The sequence below is a fragment of the Bombus flavifrons genome, chromosome 7 (assembly GCF_040668555.2).
Source record: "Bombus flavifrons isolate JBK064 chromosome 7, iyBomFlav1_principal, whole genome shotgun sequence".
Taxonomy (NCBI): Eukaryota; Metazoa; Arthropoda; class Insecta; order Hymenoptera; family Apidae; genus Bombus; species Bombus flavifrons.
In genome coordinates, this window is record NC_138448.1 from 9,340,904 (window position 1) to 9,357,680 (window position 16,777).

At 33.6% G+C, this 16,777-nt stretch overlaps 1 protein-coding gene across 1 annotated transcript in view; it reads right to left on the minus strand.

The window, feature by feature from the left end:
- Positions 1-16,777, minus strand: part of timeout (circadian regulator timeout) — a 250,148-nt gene that overhangs the window by 173,055 nt on the left and 60,316 nt on the right. The gene's annotated exons all lie outside the window — the stretch shown is intronic.

The window sequence follows — 16,777 nt, forward strand, 5'->3', positions numbered from 1 at the left end:
CATGTAATAGTGCCACGAGTAAAAAGCTGCACCCTTGATATACACCCTTTGCAACCTTGGCTTCCTTCCGCTTCTGCCTCTATTTCAGGATCACTTCAATGGTCCCTACTTTATCCAGAGATATCAAATGACCCCCTAGATAGCATCGTATTCCTTACTCATTTCTCGCAACATTTGTACTTGTCTCTATCTTGGCTGTCCAGAAACACCCACGAGACACTGACTGCTTTCTACCCCTTCGTTCGTAAAAGCAACTCCGTGGGTAAAGCCGCAGTCGATTCGACGATATGCTACATTCATTAGCAACTACAATGCCATAACTACAGGTTTGCATAACGATTAACGTGGCAATGCTTGTTTCAAGAATTAAACTCTTGATACTCGATTAAATGCAACTATGTGGCTGGCCTTTTACGGTGAAAAACATACAGAACGTGATCGCGATGTGATAAGCGAAAATTTTCAAATGGGATGATTCCAATAAAATAAATAAATTCTAAATATAGCAAAAAAAAGGATACTTAAAGAGAATCTTCGAAACTTTTATATGATACGTATCCAGTACTTAACATAGGTAAAAAGATTGAAAATAATCTTCGAAGAGTTAGCAAAAAAATATTTATTCAACATAGCAAGTAAGAAAATCGGGAATAACAACATGAGAGAAAAATATTCGATATGTATATGTCAAGCATAATATTTTTCCCAATAAAAATTTGGAATTCTATACGGTGTACTGACAAAATATTGTAATAACGAATTTGTTGTAATTTTACGGCGATCGAGTTCGATACTGTTTAAAAACAATACACCCTACGATTTCCTATATCAGCACAGAAATACAATATATCCTTTGAACGTGTAGTCCTTTGAATTTCAATTAAAAACGCGTCGATAGCTTTGATGCATAAAAACAAAATACCGATCTTTTCCACTAGTTTTATTATTCTACCTCAGTGTACGCTTCCTGCTGCATTAAACAATTTGTCGTGGTCTCCATACCAGACGTGTACCAACTTGTCGACTTTAAAACATTTCATGTAAATTGAATTATAAATGCGTTTTGCCACTGAATGCATTCGTTTATCGATGAAACGACGTTCGTAAATGATGGCCACGATTTAGAAAAATTTCACATATGGATAAAATTAATATGTAGAAAATAAAAGGAAAGGGTCTAATTGTTACCGCTTATTCTGATTTCTCAATTTTTACTTTACATTACATTGACATTTGTTACAAACAAACGAGGCGCCCATATGAAATATACATTTGTTAAAATTATGCAGTTCTTTACGGTTCAAACGTTTTCAAAAGATATATCTCCATTTCAACTAAATATAATGAAGCCATAAATTATATCAACCTCAATCAGTCGTTGTTACATGAAAAATGAATGAATATGATATCTTTTGTAGAAGAAACATTTAATGATTCGGACAGATGAATAATTCCTTTTCTAGATTTCTTTTGTACGAACCTGCATTGCTTTCCATTATTTTCGATATATTTTACATTATTGAAAAAACTCTCTATTTACAAGAATTGGTATTTGTAGTAAAATAATGTTAGCAACTACAGAGATGATTTATTTACATATATCAACTATACTATCGATATTACTCAATTACCAAAATCATGTAATACCCATAAGAATTCGTTGAACAATCAAATTTTAGCTACATTTATTTTTGGCGAGTTATTTTCTTTAGTTAATTTACAAAAATTATTTCATTAAATATAATAGATTCTTCGTTTAAGTAAAATATATTTAATAACATTTCCCGAAAACAAATATTTCATTCGAGCTTGATGACGTTAATTGCATCGTCTTTACACGGTATGCAAGCATTCTTAGATTCAGTTGGAATACCTAACCCCAGTAAAGATCAAATTTGTCTGAACTACGATATGCTTCGGCCTTTGCATCCTAGAACTCATGGAATTCACATAGTGAGTTGGCTTACAATCACGTAGCACGGTGCATCTACAATCCTTTGAACATCGAATTCGTGGATCATTACAACCGGAGACCTGCTTTTCTGGGGGATGAACATTAGAGCTCTATCACAGATCCCCGGCTGTGTTTCAGAGTGCATTTCACTAGTTGAACGAGGTCAATCTCGAAAAAGGATATTGAAATTTATATCCTTTTCATTGCAGGCAATTGATGCATTTCATTATTACGTCGATAAAAATGTCGCCGCATAAAAATTCAGTTTCCTTTATCTTTTATGCTGCTTCAATGACACTCAATGCCGAATATTATTCGCCACCGTTCTCGTTCCAATGTCACTTCAAAAAGTTTCTGAATAATATGCCAATGTTCTACCTTTCTTGCCACTTATCTATAGTTCATTTATTTAAACAAAAATCTAATTCCAGGTATTGAGAAGTTGTACAGCGTATACAGGTTATTCTGTAATTTATGATACAAGTGCGAGAAAGAAATGATTGTATACAAAAAAATAAAACAAAGATATAGAATGGAATTCTTCACCCAAATTTTCAAAAGAAAAAACAATAATTGGTTTGGAAAAGATTGACTTTAAGTATTTGTCTGATATACAGATAAGCTAAGATATACTGTATAACCGTGCAGCTAACTACTGTATGTTTCGCTATAGATTTGACTTATGTATATTAGCGGTGCTTGTATTGGGTAATAAAGAACACACGGTGAAACAGAATGTTCACGCACAATACATTTCACTGCTCTAGAAGTGACTGAAAATGTTTCCATCCTGTTGAAGGCGTAATTGTGTTCGGATTCATAATTCTGGAGTTTCTATGAAGTTAAATTTCCTTTGTTATAGGATATTAAATTCTGTCTTGTATAAATATTTCGTTTCATTGGGTACTTTTCGCTATTCTATGCAATGAATGCGAACATAAGCAGAGATATTAATCTATAAGAAAATTTATTGAGTTGCAATAGTCAACCACAAGACGTTTACTTAAATGAAGCGTATATAACATCGCAGAAAACGATATATTTTTACTTGAATTTATAATGCGTATATTATAAAGTAGGTAAGTTAATAAAATAATTAATTGTTCTAGTCTGCAACTCATTAACTTCGCAGTCAAAATTTGTAGCACTTTGTTCAGATAACAATATCTTCACACACGCTTATAATGACACCCTTTCTTTTTGCCTTTTTCGTGAATGACTGTATGTTAGATACAGATATACTAGAGAAATATTTTAAATCAAATTTCCCCAAAATAAAGTCCTATACGAAAAAATGCTCTTTCATATTTTCGATTTTCATCCTTTCGTATAAAATTCCTTCCTTGAAATATTTTGTATAAAGTAATTCATTCATTTGGGCATACCAAAAGATATTGTATATTTATTGATAAAAAATTTCGATTCTGTAGGAATGCTACTCTTTTATTAGTTCCTTGTATTATTTAAAAAAGAAAAGACTTTTTCTTTCAAGTATCGGATACTTTTCATTTAATAAAGATTTCTATTATAGTCCCACGGGGTCAGTTTTTATATTTGAAGGAGATGAGTGTCCGAGATGAAAGAAAGGCAGCATTTTATTTGTAACCTGCGGAACAGGCAATAATTTGAAATTTAAAATACCAAGGAAAGTGCTATTTCTTTATTGCTGCGCCGACCTAGATTCATCAGATCTTTGTCACGCTGCGTAATATCTGACCAAGCTCCGAAACACTTCGAATATAAGATACCCCGGTAAAACATAGAAAATGCAAATGTTACCCTGACGCTAACGACACCCCTAAATCTTTAGGAGTTAGTGCACTGTATATTCTAGCTCGCATTTGCATTTCTTAAAAACGAAGAAGAAAAAGAAGAAGAAAACAAAAATTTATCTAGGAATAATGTCGCGTCCTTTGCTCTCCTTGAAAAAATGCGGCATTTATAACGGGGTTTTGATTAATCGCGCCATTGATATCCGAACTTTCTACCATTTGAACACGTACAGCCGATAACTTCCGCCATGACTTTCCAACTCACAAATCAAACGGTCTTTATCCGATAAAGTCCTACCTCGTTATCTCGTAATCATTCGTCCCTTCTTCAAACACGATAATTTGCCTTATTAAATTTTCCTAGTGTATAATAGCAACAGATTTAAACATTGAATTACAAATTCGAATAAATTTAGGATTACACTACATTACGTATGATTATATTAATACAATTGCCTTAATGAATATTAAAATTGTAATTAATATGTAAATATTATTTTGCATATATTTACGTATACGTTACGTAATTATTAAAATTTATTGATTTACCAATACACTTAGAATCATTCATTTCTAAAATATGAATTTTTATGAAAACAATATACGTTAGGGAAATTTATAAGTTTATCAGGTAATTTCAGAATTCAAGCGATAAAGATCCAATACATCTTCGATGAATTGAAAAGTAATCGACAAAATAGTAAAGTAAATGAATTAATACATATATGCTTAAAATTATTCCGGGATAAAATTGATTTGGAACAAAAGATGTTTCTATTGGCAACCCTTATACAAAATTTGTAATAAATAAAGTGAGCCAAGTAATTTTTTCCGAAAACCATTACAGATATGGATTTTATTCTTTTTTCTTTTTTCAGGTTCAATGACTTTATCTGAATAGTTAAACGTGATTCTGAACATTAGAAAGTTTCAAAAATATTGCATGCTTGTAATATTATCTTACACGAAATAAACTATAGTGGCCAGCTGCTTCTAACATGTCTCAGCTTTTGATGTCAAAGCTTTAAATAAAGCACCCTTATACTTTTACACCACTCTTGTTACACTTGCTATTCCATGAATGATGAAAAGACTTCTCAAATGTTTCTTCTCTTTAATGCCAAAAAAAAAGAAAAAACAACAAAGAAAGAAATACATTTACGAGCTTATTGCATGACGCAATCAACTTTCTACATTAAGAAAATAATACGTGGAGAACTATTTGGATTTATATACGTAAAAAATTAATTTACAGCCATCTCAGAAAGATCTACTGAGTATTAGCAAGTAGAAAGTGATTCGACATAGAAATATGACAAGCTTTAATTTTATATAGCAAAATAGAAAACTACGTGACGTAAAACATGCTAAATGTATACGAAGCCTCAAAATGCTGTTTCGATCACTTCAGAGAGTCCCACTGTGACTTATAACCTGTGAATGTATGTATAAATATGACATAGCCGAACGCTAAAAATCTTCTGAACCACGGATTTCTGCACGTCAGTACGAAGATAAAGCGTTATCTCGGTTGCGAAATGAACATTAAACCGGATAGAGCATAACTGTGACATAAGACTTTGCTGCTGCTGTACTACCGAAACGAAATGGAGACCGTTCCAAAGAAGAATACGCGAGCATATCCATTTCCAGCATGGAAAAGAACAACCATTCGCATCCGCTTCAGTTCCCTCCTCAACAGCGGCCGAGTGCCTTGTTTCAGACCAGACACGTTGGAAAATGTACATACAGACGAATATAAATAGGAAACCAGAAATAACGAAGGCCTTCCGCGATGTAGAATTTAGATAGCTACGTTATGGTGTTTCGCATCCATCAGCTGATCCGGTAAATACCTACCTACAGTTAGTCACGAAAGTCTACATGTAACTATCGGATTTTGTATATTTGGCACGCAAATGGTACTAAAAAATATTCTACATAAGAGTCGACAATTTTTCATTTTTTCTTTTTTTTTTTTTTGTTTATAATCACCCGACACAGCGAATAGTTTTTCTTCTTCTCTTTCCACTTTCCATTACAGCTGTACGATATGAAAGCTGTTATTCACAAATAAAACTTGGAATGAAAATCAAACTGCACTATGTCATTTGCCTTTTGCATAACAATTTCTACTTCAGTCCACTTAGATTCCATACAATGGCTGTAAACAATAATTCTTGAAACTGTACATATTTTTATGCTCGTTCATTTAAATCTTTAGAGATCAACTGTTTCATTGTTATAAGCCCCCATAAGCGTTCGTTTACTATGAATAGCTACAGAAGCTTGATAAATTACCTTGTCACACGCTATCAATCCTGATTGGTATTCGATTATTTTGCAAATAACAATCTATAATCTCATCACGGCTAAAGATAAGCGAAATACAAGTCAAGTCATTAATCCTTTCGTTGTTATGGATACCTATAAATGCTCGGCAAATCCTTCCATTATACGCAATGAACGTTTAACGAAGCTCAATTATTCTTCGAAAACTGATCCTCCAAGGATTATATTCTCGATAAAAATTTGCTTACAAATTTAATACACTGTATTTTATATATTGATTTAAGGGCAAATAAAACAAATTTATGATTTCTACCGAAATAGTTTTACATTTTATGTCTTAAAACGAAATATGCTAAACTTGAGGCTCTTCGTCCGTGCGATAAACCAAAGTATATAAGTTTTAAGTAATTTATTTAATGAAGATACCTAATCTTGCACATTATTGAAACAGAAATTCATCATAGAGAAACCGTCAAATACAGGAATATTGAACGAATTTTTAATCTCGAATTTCTCGAAAACGAAGCAGCGAAAAAAACATTCCATATTTTTTATTTATTTTTTCATGTACTACCATCTTTTTGTTAGTTATACTGGTGCTTACGTGATATTGTATAGTAGAATTTGTGAAACTTGAAAATATTTAATGGAACAGATCTTTAGAGTAAATAATATATTGCTGCATATACAGTGTATATGAAATTTACATGGAATTTTGTATGAATTTTAAGAAAGATTCCTTAAGTAAGATTAATTCCTGTATGTATTCCTCCGTAGACTTTATATGGAAATGTGTTCAGTTACGATTTCTTACTAATACAATAATATCCTGATTTGACGAAAAATTCGACTGGAAATTGAGAAAATCTAATATACAATTTTCAGGATCGTGCAATATCAGCGACAAAAGTTTGATGCGCAACGTAGTGTGATACGTATTTTCTGTCCCTCCCAACTTACGGTGTAAGCCTTCGGACTTTCGGTGCTAGAACATTATCGTTCAGGATCGCGTCTTGCTCTGCTGCACTCCTACCACGATAGTGCTTGACACGAATTTTAAAAAATTGTACTGCGCATCTCACTCCCTTGGCACGTCCTACTTTCTAGATAAGAAGTCTTACTTCACCAAGTCGCGTGAATATCAAGGAAGACTCTTAAACACGCCATCGACGTATATTAGGAATTTGTCGACTAAAATTACCACTTGAATATTTAATTGGTGAAATTAGAGTTATACGTATACTCGTGTGGAAGTCTCGACGTCTTCGATAATTTTGACGCCATTCATGGAAGTGTATAAATTCTATAATGAAGTCAGAATTTTTAAAATGACGCAGAAGAGTCGTATTTTTTATTCGGAAGCGTTTGCAAGCGCGGATGGTAAAATTGTCGGGCCAAAAATATTTACCTTGTCGGAGTCGAGGCAGTATAAACGGTGGACTGAATTAATCGTGGATTAAGTGCCAGTGAAAAACAGCAGTAAGCTTCTTCTACGTTAACTAGTACTTGTACGTGAATATACTACAACTTGCCTGCCACAGTAGATACATTTTCTCTTCGAGGTTGAGAGAGAATCTGTGTAAATGTTTGGACATTAAGTGACTCGTAGTGTGCTCAATGACTGACATTTCTCCCAAGATATTGTTCAAATGATAATAAAGATTATAAAACGATTTTATATCATTAGATAAAATTGTTTTATTACTAAAATCATAAATGTTGGTTTTTCATGTTTGCATCATGTTACATAATTACTATTTGGAATTAATATTATATTTATAATAACTGGAGTTTCTGCTAAATATTATTCAACTGATGATAAGGATTATAAAATATTTTTTTATTATTAAATAAAATTAATTTATTATTGAAATCGCAAATTCTTCTGTTTCCCATATTTGAATCGTTTTACGAATTAATAATTATAGAAAATTGGCGTTTCGAAGCTTTAAAACAGGTGTTGTAAATTTGATATCCTCCAGAATGTATGTTCAAGACACTGTAGAAATATTTCAATCAGAAAGTAAATTCCATTTAGATTGTTAATCGTTTATGATTGTGCTGTGTTTCAAATACAATTATGGATTGAAAATTGAGTTGTAGATAAAATAAGTAGTATCGAAGTCTTTTTTCGTATGATCTAGAATAGAGCATTATTTAAAATATTTCCCACGTTAAAATAATTATAGATATTAAAATATAATAACAATTAAGTAACATTCTACATTGAAGTCTACTTCTATTTTTCACAAAAATAAAAAGCGCAAAAGATTCTAAGAATCTATTCGTAAAATCATTATTTTTAAAGGACGATTTTCCCAATACTTGAAGAGAACATCCGAAAACTGCAAGAGCGTATGTCGATAATCCCGTAACGAACATTTCTCTTCTCCCGTACCTCAAAACGAGGTCAACAATCAAACAATGGAAAATCATTAAAATTCGTTGAAAATAGGAAAATGCAATGAAGCAGGGATGGAGAAAATACCGGGAGTATCGTACAAAATACGAAACACGTTATTTTTTGTTTAATCCGGTAAATTTCTAACGAAGGAATATCAGGTAAAATTGTTCTAAATCCGGAATCATTTGAACTTTGCCAATGGATTTCAACCAGAAGCATTGTCCTCGTTTAAATATTTACCCGACTAGAAGCATCATTGCACGCGTATCGACCTGTATCCTGATCAGAGGTGGATGAGAGCGAAGAGTTGAATAGTGGGTACGGTGACGAGGTGGGAGGAAGAGCAAAGAAATATATCGGTTGATGTCGACATCTGCGGCATCAGAGAAGGGAACGATCCGAGAGAAGGTTGCTGGTAGCAAGAGAGAAAGACGGCGAATCTACGTGGCCCTCTTGCTCGGTGTCTTCTAGAATACCGTTTCCCTCGTTTCTTCGGGTTTCCTCGACGTCTCCACTCCCTAGCAAGAAGAGACATTTGGTGCAGACCATTACCCCAGTCCCGGGTGCCATCGGCCATCAGCAGCGCGTTAAAGCCGCTGCAATTACAAACTCCGACAGTCTCATCCCCCTTTACTTCCACCCACCACTTCCTTTCCTCTCTCTCTCTCTCTCTCTCTCTTTCCTATCTCTCTCCGATACGCTCAAACTCCCTATCTAGCTATTCTTCTCCTTCCTACTTCCCCGTTTCCTCTCACCCCTTCGTGGCACGTTTCCATTCACTCTTTCCCTCGTTTCACCCTTTTCCCGACACCAACCACTCTCTCTTTCCGTCGTTCCGGTTTTCTCCTTTAGTCTTTCTGACGCTGTTCCCATTTACATTCGGTCGGCGCTATCGTAAAAGTAACTTTGTAACCGGTACGGCCAGTACCCACCAGGATTCCGTCCTCTATTTCGGCGAAATTACACGTCGCTCGGTGCCGCAGCCTCGAAAGATTTCCCTTATCAAGCGACACTACCGAAATCCGCTCTCTTTTTCTCTCCGTTCGTCTGTGTCCGCTCGCTCGAACGGCACACGGCTTCGGCTAAACCTCGCATTCCCTGATTCCCTTCCTCCGTCCGAGGGCACAACGGAACCGCGAAACTCCGAGTTCGCCCGGACGAAATTGTTAATTTTATATACCGCCTCCCGCTGACCGACCAACGTGCACGGAGTTGTTCGCCGACTGAGAGTCGCAGCGCGACGACTCGCTTGCTCCTACCGCGTCGTCCGTGCCGCGTCTGATGAACCTCGGTTAATTGGCCACGAGCTGCACGGACCAAAGCGTCGAGTCTGTGAATTGTTACTAATTTCTGTTAATTTATGTCGAAATTTCATGTACGCTCGTGAAACGTCGTATAACGAGAATTAAAACTGTGGAATAACCGAGCAATTTCAACGATACGACTTCGTCGTCAAGAATGGAACATTCTAACAAATTGTTCAAAGTCCAGAGATCTTTGAAGGATGAACTTTCGAAATTACGGAATCATATCAATCGAAATATCCTCGAAACCAAAGAATTTTGTTACATATTATTGTTACGACCTCTTATGTTCAATTATATCCTTTCGCTGATGACGATTACGCAGTTCTTAGAATTGAAGCAATTATCATCGTTATTACGTTATGAGCGCTGGAAATCTAACAAGCCTGAATTTAGTCAGGGAAACTTGTGAAAATCCAATTATCCACGAACTTTGGACCGGTAGTACAACTACAGGTATAATTCGGTATAGAATCCTCTTATTACATATCGACCGATTTCGCGATTAACTCTTGATTTGCTGAATCAACTATGTTCAAATTGATCGGCGAAAACAATTTATTTACATGTATTCTTAAGACATCCCCACATGTATATATTAATACGTTGCTTGTTTACTGAACTCAACTTGTGAACTGAACTTTTTCAGATAGATGAAAGTATGTACCGCTTGTTCCGCGAATGATATTTTTAATTTGCATTTTACTTTGTTACTTTAACAAATGGTGCGAATCGTAATTTCATATCGTATTGTGTGATAAAAAATTAAAGGATCTAAAGATTTCCAATATTGTATTCTTACACAGAAAATGCTAATTAATAATATATATATCTTATTCCAAGTAATTTTTGTATTGAATGTTTCTTTCATTTCTATTAATTTTGAAATTATTCATATTAATAATTTTGCAATCTACAACTCTAAAATAAGCTTGCATATTATTAATATGAATTCCACACAATAAAAGTAGAAATACGTTGCTGAAAATAATTAGAACTTTTTGTTTTCTATGAATCATAAAGGCAAGACTAAAGTGTAATTTAGTAAAATGATAGAACTTCACCATTTTTTATATTCCTTGAATAGATTTTATGAAATTTTTGGGTTCATTAAAATCCACATTTAGGACCAAACGACAGTGTATGAACACTATCGTATCATATGTTACATACGTTTAAAATAGCATTTTATTTCATCACAAAATGCATACTTACTGTATAAAGTTTCCAATCTTTCCAATTTCAATCTGAAACATTGAAATTTGAAACGCTCGAAACATATTTTTTAAAAGAAATGCGATATCAAGTGCAAATAACCGCAACTAACTTCGTTTCGAAAATAAAAACTTGTAAAAACAAATAATACATCCATAAATAATTATTTTATTCGTTAGATCTTTCAATAATGGAAGAATAAACAGTGATAATTATGAAAATATCGCTTTATTATTATGATACGTTTCAATACAATATCACTTACTAGCATTATTCATTTTTCCAAATGAAAAGCGTAATTCATTCGGTACGATTCAATCGAATACAATTTTCAAAAATATTATTATACTCCTCGTACCGACCTTTACAAAATATTGTAATAAAAATTCTATTGAATTCGTACAACTTCGTTTTTCCATATTCAAATATCAGATATTCTTTTAACTACGCGACCATTACGAGAGTATCTGCAGAGTAATACACCAGCCAAATGATTTCTTTAAGCATTGAAAAAACAATGATCCTTCTGGAGCATACTCGTCGTATCAGAATTCATTTCAAACATTTCTCAACACACCAGGTGGCCAAGGGTTTCAAGTGATTGTGAAATTGTCGCATCAAAAATGCCAGTGTATGACCATTTCGAGCGATTAAATCATCGTTCGCAACTGCCGGCTTTAAAGTGACGTGAATTTTCAGGTCAATTTACAGAGCACTTAATCGAACGGATGTGTTTGAAGTCAGCGTTTGCGCTCGTCATCGAATCGTTTGTTTCGAACGGACCGATAATACCGGGATAAATCTTGATTCAGTTATTCTACTCTGATACCTTGTGTTTTCCAGCATATTCGGCTGCGATCATGGAAGTGAGGCTGAAGAGCTTTTCAAACGCAATGGCACCCCATAAATGCAAACTAGGAAAGCGAAGAAAAAGAAATAATACTACGCTCTGTTTTCCGAATTCCATGCCAACTTTGTTATTATACATATGTATTGAATCTGTTTCTATACAGAAATGTATTTTTAGACAACTTCAATTCGGATTCGAATTAGCAAAATTATAGGTACACAAAGATACATCAGATTAAGTAATTGAATTATGCAAATTAAACGTGGAACATTACACGCAGGACGTGCAACAGTTATCATGTATATATATCGAGTATATTCCTCAATTAATTATCTTTATAATGGATGCATAATCAAAATTCCAACAAATGGAATAGCTTCGATTTTAGACATGTCGTTGTTAATGTTACTATCGACACAAATATATTTAGATATAGTAATATTTCAAAATCTCAATCGTTTTAACATTATTCAGCATTTAAATACATTAACTCTTAGCTGCCAATGATGTGTTAATGCAACACTCATCTTAACAGTGCATCGAACTCTATCTGAAACACATACGTGTCTGATATTTAACTTCTTTTTTTGGTTCCAAGTCTACTAAAGTAGGTTTTTTACCTTTTAAACCGAGAAACTCAAGTATGCGTCCACAATTAATGTACAAAGTTAACAACAACTGACATAGCCTCGTACTTTTTCTTGTATCGCCTGAGATCAAATTCTTTAAAGAATATTAGGGGGAAAGAAAATAAGCATTATAGCGGAAGCGGAATTTCCAGATAAACAACGTTTCGTTACTCTTGGCACGTTTCCATTGGACAGCTACACTTATTAAGGTAGTAACATATTTTCTCAATGAGTTAGCCTGTGTTCTGAGATATCGATACATATTTTACTCAACTACACTTAACGAAGAAATAAACAAACACACAGACGGCTAATTCACAATTCTCCAATAATACGACGATTTAAAGTTATATCTAAAAACTCATACTGTATAAAGTATTACATCTACTGCTCACGACAGTAAAAGTATATGTACTCGACATATTTAGTTATAGGATTTATATCGTATCTTTCTGTGAGTATAATTACTTTACAATCTCATCATTAATCCATTGCTAATAAACATATTTAAAAATCCAAACAGTCATCCAACAGTATATAATAATATAGTATACAATACTGTAGTATAAATACTAGTTTCTCTACTAAATGTCGCTTTGCAATAAACATTTTGTAAATTCTATTCTACACATTTTTGAATCGATCCCAAATTTTTTCAATATGACACTTCATTAAGATCCACATTTCAAAAAGTTCCATATAACGTAGATAACATATATTCATAAAAGTTTTCTGTTTCAAATATTCGAATACTTAACCATTGCAAATGGTATATGTTTACAAGTTTTTCCTATTACCTGTAACTAAACCTCTCAGGAACATCTATGAAATGAGCTATCAAGGCACAGCATTGTCGTTAACTGAACCGTCTTAAGTCTGCGAAATCCATAAATCTAAGCTTCCAAACGCATCGTAAACGTTGGGATATTGGCTGCACGAGGGAAACGAAGGAATCCGTCATACAGATGCATCTATAAGCGAAGTTTCATCGCAAATGTTTGGAAATATTTCACGAGAGATAGGTTTCTCGATGGAAAATCTTCAAGCAATAAATTCACGAACGAAACTGATGTTTAATCAAGCTAGAGCCTTCTTTCAATCAGCACCATACACCGGTTCATGAATGAATTTGTACATTTACCATGGAAAACATTGATTATATGTGTTATTCTACGCGTATGTAGAACATTTTTACTGAAATTCTAATGAAACACGATCGTCGTGGTAGTATTAATAAAATTTGAAACCAATCAGAAAATGTATATAAAAATGACAAAATATTTGTTGCAAACATATATTTAATAGAAAATTAATATACAGCATAAATACTCATCTTATATCAGAAATATTAAATATGTATGCTTCCACTGAATATTGAGGTCCATTATTGTAATGGACAATATTTAAATATTCTCCTAATTGATTGTGATTTTTGCAAAATATATTTTCATATTAAATATCTTTTAAATTTACATACATATATATCTTTCTTTCTCAGATTTGTTTCAGATATTAATATCCGATATATCCAATAATCGCGATAATAGAATCTCGCGATAACGCTAATGAAATTTCAGAATGTTTCGTATCACACAAATAATAGATTCGTGAAAGATATTTGCAAGTACTGGAATACTTTCGTCAGCCTCTGTGTATTTGTGGCTTTGATAGATTGACAAGCGTTTAATTTTGAACGATTTCTTGACACCGATATCCACGATTGAAGTCGAGAGTAAAACGGTTCGCCAACCAAGGCTTGAACCAAGAAAATCCACCTTTTAAGTCCACTGGCTCAAGTATTTAACCATGACCGACGCTAACTTCGTTGGTGATCGTTTGCTCCAATCGAACAGAAATATCAGGAGTACTGGAACCACTCCAAGATCACGTTCGATCGGCCCCACAAGTCCGGCAAGTAGAACAGTAATTCCCAGGAGATTAGAGACGCGGAGAAACTAATTTATGGTAGTCGAAATTCTGCTTGCTGGCGCGTTACGCTCATGTATGGATACCTAAGGATATCTGTACAGTCTTTATGTACGAAATATACATATACATATGTGCTGGACTTGTTAGAAACGTGGTTTCCGACCATTTACGTCCAGACAGTTGCATTAAAGAGAATATGACACGTCTTTTGGCAAAAGAGTAAAATTAAAGTACGATACGATCACCAGACCGTACTATTAGCAGTTTCTTCTCGCCAATTCTTATTTCATTTTTCCTTTATTTCGATATATTATCTCAGATGCGAAGAAATTACTTGGAATTACTTAAAAGTTTTTATTATTAACAAAATATTTGTTTGTGACGTATAATGATAAAGTACAAATATGTAACTTATTGCTATGTATATGCCAGCAAGCAGAATTTCTCCTAAGTATCATAATTTTTTGAATTATTTCCTATACTCGACCTCCCTTGCATTTTAATATTTTAATTTTATTTTCATTTTGGCAAACAAAAAGGATTTGTTATGTTACAAGATGCTATTTAGCATGAAACTGCGACGAGGAATCTTGTGTACTAATAAGAATGTTTTCATATTTTCTTCAACCTTGAGTTTAACGTTACAGAAATACAATTTTGTCGTTATAGAATTGAAAATGGCTAAAAGGAAACAGCAAGACTAAGAGTGGGCTTCCTGCTGCAAGTTTCATCAAAGCATCCTGTAGCCATATGACTCAATTCGACTAGTCCTTGAATTGAATAGATAGAAACATTATCACAAACCAGTTTGAAGGCATAAATGAAAGCAGCGAATTCACAGGTACAAAGTGATTTCTCAGAGAAAGCTGAGAGCTAGCAACCGTGCTCAAACAAGTTTGATAACAAACGCTACAGTTATCTTAATGTTGAAAAGTTCAATATACAATGCTCGCCATTGTATATAATATATATTTTTTCAAATCAATGTTAGAATGTTTCCTATCAATTTGCTTTGGTCACATAAGGAGAAACTAGGAGTCAATGACTAAAAAAAAATCGCATTCTCAAGCCAGTAGTGACGTCAAAGTCCTCATTCGTTCAAAATCCACAGTTTCTATCATTTATTTTGAATTTTGAATTTGTACGAATTTTGAAGCTTTCGACTGGAAACTGTAATGTAGCATTTCGTACACATTTAAATATCAAAAATCTTAAAACATTATACAATCAAAATTAGTAGCAGAAATTTGTAAATATGATTACACTTGTGCGGAATTTGTTTCACACCAAAATTTTCAATGTGTCGGCAATGATATTTTTGAATGATGGTAAATGACCACCTTACGGGCAGCTGCCGACTTAAATACAGATATAATTTGAATATAATATTATGTCGTATTTTTAGATCAAAATTATAGAATTTCGTCAAAAAAATTCGACCAACTCTTAATGTTTAAATGCACAAACCGAGCCATTAAAATAATTTATAAAATTTACCATGGAGAGAATTTATATATTTTAAACATATCCTATTCATATCGTAAGAATAAATGGCAACAAACTTTTTGAAAAATGTAATAGAGAACAAAATATTTGTCATCAACTTGTTATTTTTAACAACATTTGAATATATATATTTTAATTCAGCGAGAAAATAATTAACTGACATGCATAGGGAGTACTGAAAATGACAACACGTCAGAGAATGTGAAATTAGTTGACAGTAAATCTCCTTGTCCTTTCGTTCCAAGTACTCTATTCAATCATTCTCGTCTAAGTAGGATTATATCAGCAAAGCGAAAACAATGGCTTCTTAGGCGTACGGATCGAGCTTAAGTGGTTTAAATTTTGACTATACAAACGATTCGAAATTCTCACTGAGTATACCTCCTTAGGTAAACCGGGTTTAATTATTCCGTTCGTTGCACTACAAAATTTTCATATGAATTAATCAAATTGTATTCCGATGATATTAATCCACTGTTTAAAAACGATAGTTATTTTAATCGATCATTGAAAATAATATTCTTATACGCATTTTCTTTTATTCGTAGTTATAATCATTATCTTAATATCGACTTAAAGAAATAGAACTTGCGATAAAATGTTTTGTAACGCGTTACAGACAGTTTGGCCTAAAATAATCGTATCGGCCGAAATACTTTAACAAGATAGAAAGCGTGCATGCTGGGAAAGTAGCTGACCTCTCACCTTATTTCGTGCGAACTGCACCTCAGCTCCTTTGTAATCCCAGCACGCGAATCGAATTTAAGAAAGCCAGCGGCTAGCAGTTCACAAAGCTGCTAAAGTTCTAGTTGCACTTTCTATATGTGTGGCTGCTACAGGATGGATGCTTGAAGAAATTGTTACGATTCTCTCACGTGCTATTTGCTGACGAGAATTTATGTGCCGTTAATAAATGAATAAA